The sequence below is a fragment of the Pan troglodytes genome, chromosome 11, assembly GCF_028858775.2.
Source record: "Pan troglodytes isolate AG18354 chromosome 11, NHGRI_mPanTro3-v2.0_pri, whole genome shotgun sequence".
In the NCBI taxonomy this organism is placed as follows: Eukaryota; Metazoa; Chordata; class Mammalia; order Primates; family Hominidae; genus Pan; species Pan troglodytes.
The window spans coordinates 52,348,015-52,362,467 of NC_072409.2; the positions used below are offsets into that span (position 1 = coordinate 52,348,015).

General features: G+C 39.2%; 1 pseudogene; it reads left to right on the plus strand.

Annotated features, from left to right (window-relative positions):
- The window catches only part of LOC112204357 (uncharacterized), a 77,759-nt pseudogene extending 64,463 nt beyond the window's left edge, over window positions 1-13,296 (plus strand).
- The last annotated feature ends 1,157 nt before the right edge of the window (window positions 13,297-14,453 follow it).

Below are 14,453 nucleotides of genomic sequence, written 5' to 3' on the forward strand. Positions count from 1 at the left end.
GGAGGTGTCCAGGCTGCTCCTGGAGCCCAGCCCGGGTCCCCGAACCCTTTATCTCCAGGGTCCGTATCTCCTGCTGGGTGAGGTCATTGGACACAGCGCACTTGCTGCACAGCCCGCACAGGCTGCCAATGAAGATGACGATGAGCTTCTGGAGCTGCCCGCACTGCTGCAGCGCCCGGCTGGCCGCAGCCCCTGCGCCACCCTCCGCGGCCGCCGCATCACCCCAGCCACCTCCCTCCTTCTTCTCTCCCATCGCCTCCGCGCGCAGCGCCACTCTATGCAGGCCACAGGGGCCTAGGCAGGGAGCCCGGGGCGCCGGCGCCTAGGCAAGGAACCCCTGAGCCAGGAGAGCTGGACCAGGAGCGCCCCTCGGCACTGCCCTTGCCAGGAATCCAGTAGAGCTGGCAGCCGAGTCTGCTGCTCCCGCCCTCAGAGCCGCGGCGGTGGGGACAAAAATCCTAGGCAGCGGGGGCAAAAAGCCGCAGCGGCAAAAAGCTGCGGCGACGGGGGTTAAAAGTCACCTCGGCAAAAAGCCGCGGCAGCGGGGACAAAAAGCCGGGGAGGCAAAAAGCCACGGCGGCGGGGGCAAAAAGCCGCGGAGGCGGGAGCAAAAAGCAGTGGGAGCAAAAAACCATATAATGTCGTGGCGGTGGGGGGCAAAAAGCCGCGGCGGCGGGGGCAAGAAGGTGCAAAAAGCAGCGGTGGCGCGGGCAAAAAGCCACAGCGGCGGGGCAAAAAGCCGCAAAAGCGGCGGCGGTGGGGTCAAAAAGCCGCGGGAGCGCGGAAAAAGCCGTGGCGGCAGGGGCAAAATAGTGGAAATGGGGTAGAAGGCTCGCACAGCTTGTCATTGCTGGGGTGTGATGTGATAGGAAAAGTGCAGCCGAAGACAAAAAAAGAGATGTAAGTAGGCTTCACTCAGTGCAGCTAAGAACCCAGATGTTATCTTGAGAGAATTAACTAATAAGCAGTTTAAATCAGAATGGCACATTCTGATTTGTTTTTTGTATGTTCACATTTGGCAGGCATAGATACTGTTTGAAGAGAGGAAAGTGAGTAGATAGAGGTAACAAACTTAAATATGTGCCAAGTCTAGAAACAAGAGACTAGGGGGATAAGGACATTTGAAAATGAAATGCAAGATTTGAAAACTGATTGGCTGGGGGATGAGGAAAAGGCAGGTCTTTAAGGTCAATCCCTGTTTTGCTTTAAGTTATTAGGGGGTGGTTTTATCACATATTGTAGAATATGTCATTTCAGTTTTGAACATCTTGAGTTAAATCGTCCTAACATATCTTATGAATTTGATTTTCTTCCCTGGGAAGCTAATATTTCAAAAACTGAAAGAGTATATAGATTTCCAACATGTATCCAATTTATAAAACTATCTCTAGGCTGTTGATTTCAGGAGGAGGCTCATGAGTATTCTATTTGCAGAGAATATATCAGGAGTTAACAACATCGTCAATATTTGTGAACGACCAGTTAACTAAGCCACCTCTTAGTGTATTTAGATGGGAAATCTTAGCTGAAGATATTCAATAATGAACCAACAGTGACTAAAAATTCAATATTTAAGTATATTTCATTGTAATTAATTTGAATTGAAGTAGCCATATACAGCTAGTATTTACTACATTGAACAATGCAAATAAGAGGAAAAACTTAATAACCATCTCCAATACCACATGCCAAAATCCTCATCAATTTATTCTAGCTAAAGGAGTTGATCAGAAGCAGCAATTGAAAGCACCAACTAAACCAGCTGGGGTTAATTCACTGTCATTCTCTCAGAACCATCTCTTCTCTGAACAAAACAAGTACAAGAGTTCATTGTAAATCTGCATTTTCCTTGCCTATTTTAAGGTTTTGATGTTGACACTAATTTGTGAAATCCCTCCTGTGGTGTGATATTTCATTTTCCTTGCTTTTTGTTAGGACAAGAATGCTTCAGCTCTTAATTTAAAATTATGTTTCTTCCTCCTAGGTTGAGTGAACTTAGAATGCATTCTCTGACATATCCAAATTTTTGTTAATATGAATTTGGGGGGAAAAGCATACTTAATTAGCTAAGACTTCTTATTCTAGGCTTGACCCTGTGTTCCACATCTTTTGAATTTGTAGTTGCATAGGCTGCTCTCTGACACTGGTTAGTGACCTGGAAGCTATATTAACGTTAGGGGAGGTGGTGTATGAACATTAGAGGTATCCTTGCAAGGAAAGACTTGTCTTATCTCAATACGTCTTTTTTTTGCACACAAGAAATTCAATGTTTCGGTCTTCTAAAATCTTCCTATTTCCAAGTTGCAGAATACCATTGATTCCTAAACAAAGATCTAATTTTTGACTCAGAGACGTAGCAAGGTCTGAATCGCAATTATAATTTAACGACCTTTAAGATAAAATTATCTCTCTGGTATTTAGATTTTGCCCAATTATTAAGATATTTGGGTGTTTCGTTAAGAATGGAAGACTCTAGTCTCTGGAGCAGAGACTATAAAGGCCTCAGATGATCATTTTTAATTTTATGCTCTTTTCTTTAACACCTTCAACACAGTTGGAAGCAGCCGATATTCCCCAGAGTTGTTGTGTTTTTTAAACCAAATGCATGGTTCCGTGGTAGAAAACTGGGCTGATCCAAGCTGTTTTCAGTAAACACTTAATTTCAGGTGACCTATTTCATATTAAATAATCTCTAGATCCTGTCTTCAAAACTAACTAGATCAGATAACCTACTCTAGATTTTCCCCTTTTAGGGTCTGTGAGCTGCGGTCACTTTTGTGAAAATGATTGCAATGAAAAGATAGAGTTGTAGATGGGGAAAATGTTTTGACTAATTTAAGCATAGTGGTATTTCATATGAGAATTTAAGTTACACACATTTGAAAAGTATAATGGAGTCTTCTGGCTGAGCTTTAAAAAAAATAGCGTTTGGGCTAAAAAAGGAACTGCTACCTCTCCTAAAATCAGAAAGATGTTACAGTAATTCTCCATTCTCTAGAATTATCAGGAAGGACTTTTGTGATGATTTACTTTTGCTCTTGGGAGTGTGAGCCTGTGTAGTCGTGGAGCCATCAATTGGAATGATGGCTTTCTGATCCCAAAGTCATTTGTTCTGAAAACAATATTTTTCATAAATTTGAAAGTGAAAAGTTTTGATCGTGCCCTTCCCAAGTAACTCTCTTAATAAGAGGCATCAGCATGCTTCAGTGACAGCTGTCACCTTCCAGTGCTGAGAGTCATCTTTGAGTTCTCCATTTCACTCCCTACACTCCAATTTAGCTGCAGTTTTCTTGGCCATTCCTATGAAATACATCCATGGCCTAACGGCTTCTCACCACTATTACCACTTATACTAACAGCATTCTCACCTAAGTCACTACCTTTTTTCTCTGGATTAGAGTAGGCTCCCCATTTATTTGCTCACATAACCTATTTATTCTACACAGTGCACCAGATATAGCCCTTTGAAATGCAAACACAATCATGTTATTCTCTGGTGAAATTATCTCATATATTCCTGTCGCATTTAAAATTAATTCAGAATCATCCCATGATTATCAAAACCCTACATGCTCTTCCACAACATGGTTTACTTCCAAGATATCTCTTCAACTTTTTTTTCACTGTACTGAATTGGTGACTAATAGTCATATTTTTGTTTTTGCTCAAAAAGTCTTGACTTGTAAATTTTTCAGTTTCTCCTTTATCCACAGGTAACTCTTTCCTCATAAAGCGAATTGCTTGCTTCCTTGAGTTCTGCTCTCAAAGATACCCTTCATTTTCTACCTAATATTAATAACTTTAATCATTCATTATTCCATTACTATGCTCTATAGTGTATACAATTTCTGTTCTTTGTCATGTTATTAACTAAATTATTTATTTGTTCCAGTAACGTATTCCATAAATATTGTACACATAAAAATTATGTTATTTTTATTGCTGTATGCTCAGCTGCCCAATAACAGTTTGAGGATTAACATATTTGTTAAATGCACAAATACGTTCTTTCACAAATATTAGTTTAATAATTTTATATTAAACTCCCTCTATACTTACAATATGAATTAGATAATTGAGAATAAACATTCCATTGGAAAAAACTAAACAATTTGTGATAAAACATCCTTAAAAGCATCAGAAAGTTAGTACAGCAATGAAGAATGACAGGATCAAATAAGAATGGTATGGAAGCCTGTTTGTGAGGCTTATGTTTGGGTTATCTCTTTACTTAGAGTGACTATAAATCTCAAAAAATGAAAAGGAGAAATAACCATATCTACTAACATCGTAAGGGTATTTAAACATCTCTTAGTAATTGAGAAAATTGAAAGAAAAGGAAAAAGGGAGAAAAAGAAACAGAGCGAAAGGGATAATGAAGGAGAGAAAGAAGAAGAGAAAGGAAGAGGAAGAAAAGTAAAAAGGAGGAGGAGGAGGAGGAAGGAAGAAAGAAAGGTGAAAAGAAAGCATGGTAAAGTTTTTAACAACATAATTTATCCATCTATAATATGAATGTTGGTCTATTTGATGATGTCCCACAGATTCCTTAGTCTCTGCTCATTTTTTATCTGTTTCTCAGAGTCAATATTTTACATTATCTTATCTTCAAGCTCATGACTTCTTCTTTGTGTGCAAATATACTCTTAAATCGCTCTGGTGATTTTTAAATTTTTATCATTGTAGTTTTCCACTCCAGAATTTCTGTTATCTCTTTGTTGATATTCCTACTTTTTAATATTTTTTCTGATTCCTTTATTTCTTTGTTTATGTTTTCTTTTTGACATTTGAGTATAATTAACAGAGTTGTCTTAAAGTCTTTGTCTAGTAAGTTTGATGTCAGGGTTTCCTTAGAGATATTTTCTGTCAATTTATTTTGCCCCTTTGAATGAGCCATACTTTCCCATTCTTTGTATGCCTTGTAACTTTTTTTGAAAACTGGACATTATAATAATTATAATTACTATGCGGTTACTCTGTAAATCAGACCCCCCCCTACAAACACACTAATGTTTTGTGGTTTTAAAATTTATTTACTTATTAAATTGTTAAGGTTTTTAATTTTAGTGAAATTTTCCAAAGTGATTTACAAAACTGTTTGCTTTATAAGGTGTGGACACCGAAGTGTTTTTGTTTCCTTAACGAATGTTAAGCTAATATTTTGACAGTGATTTTCTTGTATGTCAGGAACTAAGCAAACAGAAAAATACAACAAAAACAAAAAGAAAAACAAGTAATCATTATCCAGCAAAATATGTCTCTAGGCCATGCAGACTGGCTTTGTGCTGGGTTCTTTATTTTCATTAAATTTATTATTATTATTATAATACTTGAAGTTTTAGGGTACATGTGCACATTGTGCAGGTTAGTTACATATGTATACATGTGCCATGCTGGTGCGCTGCACCCAGTAACTCATCATCTAGCATTAGGTATATCTCCCAATGCTATACCCCCCCCCACCCCACAACAGTCACCAGAGTGTGATATTCCCCTTCCTGTGTCCATGTGATCTCATTGTTCAATTCCCACCTCTGAGTGAGACTATGCGGTGTTTGGTTTTTTGTTATTGCGATAGTTTACTGAGAATGATGATTTCCAATTTCATCCATGTCCCTACAAAGGACATGAACTCATCATTTTTTATGGCTGCATAGTATTCCATGGTGTATATGTGCCACATTTTATTTTATTTATTTTATTTTTTATTTTTTTATTATACTTTAAGTTTTAGGGTACACGTGCACATTGTGCAGGTTTGTTACATATGTATACATGTGCCATGGTGGTGCGCTGCACCCAGTAACTCGTCATCTAGCATTAGGTATATCTCCCGATGCTATCCCTCCCTCCTCCCCCCACCCCACAACAGTCCCCAGAGTGTGATATTCCCCTTCCGGTGTCCATGTGATCTCATTGTTCAATTCCAACCTATGAGTGAGAATATGCGGTGTTTGGTTTTTTGTTCTTGCTATAGTTTACTGAGAATGATGATTTCCAATTTCATCCATGTCCCTACAAAGGACATGAACTCATCATTTTTTATGGCTGCATAGTATTCCATGGTGTATATGTGCCACATTTTCTTAATCCAGTCTATTATTGTTGGACATTTGGGTTGGTTCCAAGTCTTTGCTATTGAGAATAATGCCACAATAAACATACGTGTGCATGTGTCTTTATAGCAGCATGATTTAGTCATTTGGGTATATACCCAGTAATGGGATGGCTGGGTCAGATGGTATTTCTAGTTCCAGATCCCTGAGGAATTGCCACACTGACTTCCACAATGGTTGAACTAGTTTACAGTCCCACCAACAGTGTAAAAGTGTTCCTATTTCTCCACATCCTCTCCAGCACCTGTTGTTTCCTGACTTTTTAATGATTGCCATTCTAACTGGTGTGAGATGGTATCTCATTGTGGTTTTGATTTGCATTTCTCTGATGACCAGTCATGATGAGCATTTTTTCATGTGTTTTTTGGCTGCATAAATGTCTTCTTTTGAGAAGTGTCTGTTCATGTCCTTCGTCCACTTTTTGATGGGGTTGTTTGTTTTTTTCTTATAAATTTGTTTGAGCTCATTGTAGATTCTGGATAACAGCCCTTTGTCATATGAGTAGGTTGTGAAAATTTTCTCCCATTTTGTAGGTTGCCTGTTCACTCTGATGGTAATTTCTTTTGCTGTGCAGAAGCTCTTTAGTTTAATGAGATCCCATTTGTCAATTTTGTCTTTTGTTCCCATTGCTTTTGGTGTTTTAGACATGAATTCCTTGCCCATGCCTATGTCCTGAATGGTAATGCCTAGGTTTTCTTCTAGAGTTTTTATGGTTTTAGGTCTAATGTTTAAGTCTTTAATCCATCTTGAATTAATTTTTGTATAAGGTGTAAGGAAGGGATCCAGTTTCAGCTTTCTACATATGGCTAGCCAGTTTTCCCAGCACCATTTATTAAATAGGGAATCCTTTCCCCATTGCCTGTTTTTGTCAGGTTTGTCAAAGATCAGATATTTGTAGATATGCGGCGTTATTTCTGAGGGCTCTGTTCTGTTCCATTGATCTATATCTCTGTTTTGGTACCAGTACCATGCTGTTTTGGTTACTGTAGCCTTGTAGTATAGTTTGAAGTCAGGTAGCGTCATGCCTCCAGCTTTGTTCTTTTGGCTTAGGATTGACTTCGTGATGCGGGCTCTTTTCTGGTTCCATATGAACTTTAAAGTAGTTTTTTCCAATTCTGTGAAGAAAGTCATTGGTAGCTTGATGGGGATGGCATTGAATCTGTAAATTACCTTGGGCAGTATGGCCATTTTCACGATATTGATTCTTCCTACCCATGAGCATGGAGTGTTCTTCCATTTGTTTGTATCCTCTTTTATTTCCTTGAGCAGTGGTCTGTAATTCTCCTTAAAGAGGTCCTTCACATCCCTTGTAAGTTGGATTCCTAGGTATTTTATTCCCTTTGAAGCAATCGTGAATGGGAGTTCACTCATGACTTGGCTCTCTGTTTGTCTGTTGTTGGTGTATAAGAATGCTTGCGATTTTTGTACATTGATTTTGTATCCTGAGACTTTGCTGAAGTTGCTTATCAGCTTAAGGAGATTTTGGGCTGAGACAACGTGGTTTTCTAGATATACAGTCATGTCATCTGCAAACAGGGACAATTTGACTTCCTCTTTTCCTAATTGAATACCCTTTATTTCCTTCTCCTGCCTAATTGCCCTGGCCAGAACTTCCAACACTATGTTCAATAGGAGTGGTGAGAGAGGGCATCCCTGTCTTGTGCCAGTTTTGAAAGGGAATGCTTCCAGTTTTTGCCCATTCAGTATGATATTGGCTGTGGGTTTGTCATAGATAGCTCTTATTATTTTAAAATACTTTCCATGAATACCTAATTTATTGACAGTTTTTAGCATGAAGCGTTGTTGAATTTTGTCAAAGGCCTTTTCTGCATCTATTGAGATAATCGTGTGGTTTTTGTCTTTGGTTTTGTTTATAAGCTGGATTACATTTATTGATTTGTGTATATTGAACCAGCCTTGCATCCCAGGGATGAAGCCCACTTGATCATGGTGGATAAGCTTTTTGATGTGCTGCCACATTCGGTTGGCCAGTATTTTATTGAGGATTTTTGCATCAATTTTCATCAAGGATATTGGTCTAAAATTCTCTTTTTTGGTTGTGTCTCTGCCCGGCTTTGGTATCAGGATGATGCTGGCCTCATAAAATGAGTTAGGGAGGATTCCCTCTTTTTGTATTGATTGGAATAGTTTCAGAAGGAATGGTAGCAGTTCCTCCTTGTACCTCTGGTAGAATTCGGCTGTGAATCCATCTGGTCCTGGACTCTTTTTGGTTGGTAAGCTATTGATTATTGCCACAATTTCAGATCCTGTTATTGGTTTATTCAGAGATTCAATTTCTTCCTGATTTAGTCTTGGGAGAGTGTATGTGTCCAGAAATTTATCGATGTCTTCTAGATTTTCTAGTTTATTTGCATAGAGGTGTTCGTAGTATTCTCTGATGGTAGTTTTTATTTCTGTGGAATCGGTGGTGATGTCCCCTTTATCATGTTTTATTTCATCTATTTGATTCTTCTCTCTTTTTTTCTTTATTAGTCTTGCTAACGGTCTATCAATTTTGTTGATCCTTTCAAAAAACCAGCTCCTGGATTCATTAATTTATGAAGGGTTTTTTGTGTCTTTATTTCCTTCAGTTCTGTTCTGATTTTAGTTATTTCTTGCCTTCTGCTAGCTTTTGAATGTGTTTGCTCTTGCCTTTCTAGTTCCTTTAATTGTGATGTTAGGGTGTCAAATTTGGATCTTACTGCTTTCTCTTGTGGGCATTTAGTGCTATAAATTTCCCTCTACACACTGCTTTGAATGTGTCCCAGAGATTCTGGTATGTTGTGTCTTTGTTCTCGTTGGTTTCAAAGAACATCTTCATTTCTGCCTTCATTTCGTTATGTACCCAGTAGTCATTCAGGAGCAGGTTGTTCAGTTTCCATGTAGGTGAGCGGTCTTGAGTGAGTTTCTTAATCCTGAGTTCTAGTTTGATTGCACTGTGGTCTGAGAGACAGTTTGTTATGATTACTTTTCTCTTACATTTGCTGAGGAGAGCTTTACTTCCAAGTATGTGGTCAGTTTTGGAATAGGTGTGGTGTGGTGCTGAAAAAAGTATATTCTGTTGATTTGGGGTGGAGAGTTCTTTAGATGTCTATTAGGTCTGCTTGGTGCAGAGCTGAGTTCAATTCCTGGGTATCCTTGTTGACTTTCTGTCTCGTTGATCTGTCTAATGTTGACAGTGGGGTGTTAAAGTCTCCCATTATTAATTTGAGGGAGTCTAAGTCTCTTTGTAGGTCACTCAGGACTTGCTTTATGAATCTGGGTGCTCCTGTATTGGGTGCATATATATTTAGGATAGTTAGCTCTTCTTGTTGAATTGATCCCTTGACCATTATGTAATGGCCTTCTTTGTCTCTTTTGATCTTTGTTGGTTTAAAGTCTGTTTTATCAGAGACTAGGATTGCAACCCCTGCCTTTTTTTGTTTTCCATGTGCTTGGTAGATCTTCCTCCATCCTTTTATTTTGAGCCTATGTGTGTCTCTGCATGTGAGATGGGTTTGCTGAATACAGCACACTGATGAGTCTTGATTCTTTATCCAATCTGCCAGTCTGTGTCTTTTAATTGGAGCATTTAGTCCATTTACATTTAAAGTTAATATTTTTATGTGTCAATTTGATCCTGTCATTATGATATTAGCTGGTTATTTTGCTCGTTAGTTGATGCAGTTTCTTCCTAGTTTCGATGGTCTTTACATTTTTGCATGATTTTGCAGCGGCTGTTACCTGTTGTTCCTTTCCATGTTTAGTGCTTCCTTCAGGAGCTCTTTTAGTGCAGGCCTGGTGTGACAAAATCTCTCAGCATTTGCTTGTCTGTAAAGTATTTTATTTCTCCTTCACTTATGAAGCTTAGTTTGGCTGGATATGAAATTCTGGGCTGAAAATTCTTTTCTTTAAGAATGTTGAATATAGGCCCCCACTCTCTTCTGGCTTGTAGAGTTTCTGCTGAGAGATCTACTGTTAGTCTGATGGATTCCCTTTGAGGGTAAGCTGACCTTTCTCTCTGGCTGCCCTTAACATTTTTCCCTTCATTTCAACTTTGGTGAATCTGACAATTATGTGTCTTGGAATCACTCTTCTCGAGGAGTATCTTTTTGGTGTTGTCTGTATTTCCTGAATTTGAATGTTGGCCTGCCTTGCTAGATTGGGGAAGTTCTCCTGGATAATATCCTGCAGAGTGTTTTCCAACTTGGTTCCATTCTCCCCGTCACTTTCAGGTACACCAATCAGATGTGGATTTGGTCTTTTCACATAGTCCCATATTTCTTGGAGTCTTTGCTCATTTCTTTTTATTCTTTTTTCTCTAAACTTCCCTTCTCACTTCATTTCATTCATTTCATCTTCCATCACTGATACCCTTTCTTCCAGTTCATCGCATCGGCTCCTGAGGCTTCTGCATTCTTCATGTAGTTCTTGAGCCTTGGTTTTCAGCTCCATCAACTCCTTTAAGCACTTCTCTGTATTGGTTATTCTAGTTATACATTCTTCTAAATTTTTTTCAAAATTTTCAACTTCTTTGCCTTTGGTTTGAATGTCCTCCCGTAGCTCAGAGTAATTTGATCATCTGAAGCCTTCTTCTCTCAGCTCGTCAAAGTCATTCTCCATCCAGCTTTGTTCTGTTGCTGGTGAGGAACTGCGTTCCTTTGGAGGAGGAGAGTCGCTCTGCTTTTTAGAGTTCCCAGTTTTTCTGCTCTGTTTTTTCCCCATCTTTGTGATTTTATCTACTTTTGGTCTTTGATGATGGTGATGTACAGATGGGTTTTTGGTGTGGATGTCCTTTCTGTTTGTTAGTTTTCCTTCTACGAGAGAGGACCCTCAGCTGTGGGTCTGTTGGAGTACCCGGCCATGTGAGGTGTCAGTCTGCCCCTGCTGGGGGTTGCCTCCCAGTTAGGCTGCTCCGGGGTCGTGGGTGAGGGACCCACTTGAAGAGGCAGTCTGCCTGTTCTCAGATCTCCAGCTGCGTGCTGGGAGAACCACTGCTCTCTTCAAAGCTGTCAGACAGGGACATTTAAGTCTGCAGAGGTTACTGCTGTCTTTTTGTTTGTCTGTGCCCTGCCCCCAGAGGTGGAGCCTACAGAGGCAGGCAGGCCTCCTTGAGCTGTGGTGGGCTCCACCCAGTTTGAGCTTCCTGGCTGCTTTGTTTACCTAAGCAAGCCTGGGCAATGGTGGGCGCCCCTCCCCCAGCCTTGCTGCCACCTTGCAGTTTGATCTCAGACTGCTGTGCTAGCAATCAGTGAGACTCCATGGGCCTAGGACCCTCTGAGCCAGGTGCAGTATATAATCTCCTGATGTGCCATTTTTTAAGCCCGTCAGAAAAGTGCAGTATTAGTGTGGGTGTGACCTGATTTTCCAGGTGCCATCTGTCACCCTGTTCTTTGACTAGGAAAGGGAACTCCCTGACCTCTTGCACTTCCCGAGTGAGGCAATGCCTCACCCTGTTCGGCTCAGGTATGGAGCATGCACCCACTGACCTGTGCCCACTGTCTGGTACTCCCTAGTGAGATGAACCCGGTACCTCAGATGGAAATGCAGAAATCACCCATCTTCTGTGTCGCTCATGCTGGGAGCTGTAGAAGGGAGCTGTTCCTTTTCGGCCATCTTGTGTGTTCACTGTTGCACTGAGTGAAGTTCAAGTTCACTACTGCACAGGACTTGCACTGAGGGGAGGGATCAGCCAAGGTAAAAGTGGAGGGTCTTCTTATGACATTTGTCAGCATGTGGCTTCACCTATGCATACATGTGAGTTTCTAGACTCACCCATGTACGTGAATGATTTTGAGTATCTTAGTTTTCCAAATACTCTTCTCCAACTTTTCTTCCTGTGCTGTAGGTTATCTACTATATGTGTAAACTCTAATTTTTGCCCTAAGCATCTGTGATTTGTTAGGTCTCCTTGCAGAGTTTCTTAATAATGTCCATTCCTTATCTGTTCTGTATTCTAGCAATACAGAAAAAAAAAAAAAGCCTTTCATGAGTCCTTTACGTATCCCCCAGACCAGTCAGAACACACACATAATAATTTGCGGGTAAGATCTTCTCTTTTTCCTTTGGACCATGGACCAGGTTTCCTCTCTGGGAACGTCGGCTTCTGGCACTTCAAAGTTGCCAATTTGCTGGGGCAAAGGCAAGTTAAAAATGTCATAAAGTTTTCAAGTTGTCTTTTTCTTGAATCTGCTTTCACTTGGTTGTTGTAATCTTTTGACCATTTTCCAGAGTTTTGGCAAAGTTTATTCAGACAATTTCTCTTAGTTGTGTGATGTTTCTGTGGGGAAATGAAAGATTGCAGCTGTCTCCACTGCCATTTTGCTGATGCTCCTCTTTTGTCAATTTTTGCTTCATGTTATTATGCTTTGTTATTAGTTCATGTATTAGTTTCCTAGGGCTGCCATAACCAAGTAACACAAACTGGGTGCCTTGAACAACATACATTTATAGTCTTATAGTCCTGGAAACAAAAAGTCTGAGATTGAGGTGTCAGCAGGGATGGTCCCTTCGAGGGGTATGAGAGAAAGTCTGTTCTGTGCCTTGTTTCTAGCTTCTGGTGGTTTAGTGGCAGTCTTTGGCATTCCTTGGCTAATCTCTGCCCTCATAATCACATGGTACTCTCCCTGTGTGTCTGTCTCCCTCTACTCAAATTTCTTCTTTTTATAAGGACATCAGTCATATTGAATTCAGGCTCATCTGATTGTATCTTAGCTTGATCACCTGCAAAGAACCTTTTTCCTAATGAGGTCAGATTCAGTAGTTAGGATTTCAGCATCTATATAGAGGAAACAATTTAGCTCATTTCTCTGCATACATGATTGTAATAGCTATCTCTTCTGAAAGCATTGACCCCCTTATTACTACAATATAAATTTTTAAAATCCTATTCACATTTTTAATAGTCTGTATCGTGTGTTATGAGTATAATGATTTCAGTGTTCTTATGATTGCTCTTTGCATGATATTTTTTGTCATCTTTTTACTTTCAATCCATTAGTATTCTTCCAGCACAGCGTATATTGGGATCACTTGTTTTAATCCAGTCTGACCATCTCTGCCTCTTGATTGGATTTTAATTTGCTCACGTTTAATATTATAATTGGTATAATTCTATTTATGTCTGCCATTTTACCGTTTGTTTTAAATATTTCTCAAATATTTTTCTTTATTGCTTTATTTGGCAATGAAAGAATATTTTCTAAAATAGGGAACTTTAGATTACTAATGAATTATTTTACTATATATTTTTGAGAATTTTTGTTGTTTTTGTAAGTTTACCTTATAGGTATATGGAAAATTAATTATTCAAATCGTCTTCCAATTTATACTAGTAAGCTTTTAGGAATACATAGAAATATCATTCTTAAACAAATCTTTTTTATTTCCTCCACTTTAAAGTATTATCACTTTACACATTACATCTATTACAGTTACAAAGCAAACAATACATTTTAGTAATTATTACTTTACCATCTAGAGTGATTACCTTATCACAATACAGTTTTCTTCCAACTACCTCTTTTTTGATGTTACTGGAAAGTATGTTATAGACATATGACATTTCTACATGTCAAATACTCAGCAATACATTATGCACATATCATTATTATATTATTACCATTGAGATGGAGTCTCCCTCTGTCACCCAGGCTGGAATGCAGTGTCACAATCTCCGCTCACTGCAAGCTCCATCTCCCGGCTTCATGCCATTCTTCTGCTTCAGCCTCCCGAGTAGCTGGGACTACAGGCGCCCGTCATCACGTCTGGCTAATTTTTTGTATTTTTATTAGAGATGGGTTTCACTGTGTTAGCCAGGATGGTCTCGATCTTCTAGCCTCGTAATACACCCACCTCGGCCTCCCAAAGTGCTGAGATTGCAGGCGTGACCCATCATGCCTGGCCATTATAGACATATTTCATAAACAATTTATGATCATGAGAAAACATGCATTTCTACTGTGTTTTATAATGTTAATATTACCTATACCAGTGCTTTTTTAAAAATGTGGATTCAAATGACTGTCTTGTGTCACTTGCTTTTAGCCTTAGGAATTTATTTTAGTGGTTTTTTTTCTTTTGTATGGTAGGTCTGCCAGCAACAACTTCAGTTAATATTTCTGTTTATCTGGGTAAGTCTTTGTGTTATCTTCATTTTTGAAAAATAATTTCTCGATAAGGAATTGGTGGCTGACAGTTTTTTTTCCTTTGCATCTTTTGAATATATTATTCTACTGCCTCTTGCCTTCCATTGTTTCTCTTAAGTCAGCTGTTAATCTTACAAAACATAGGTGCTCAAAAAATAAACATGTGCATGAATATTTACAGCAGTAATATTCATACAGTCAAAAACTGGAAACA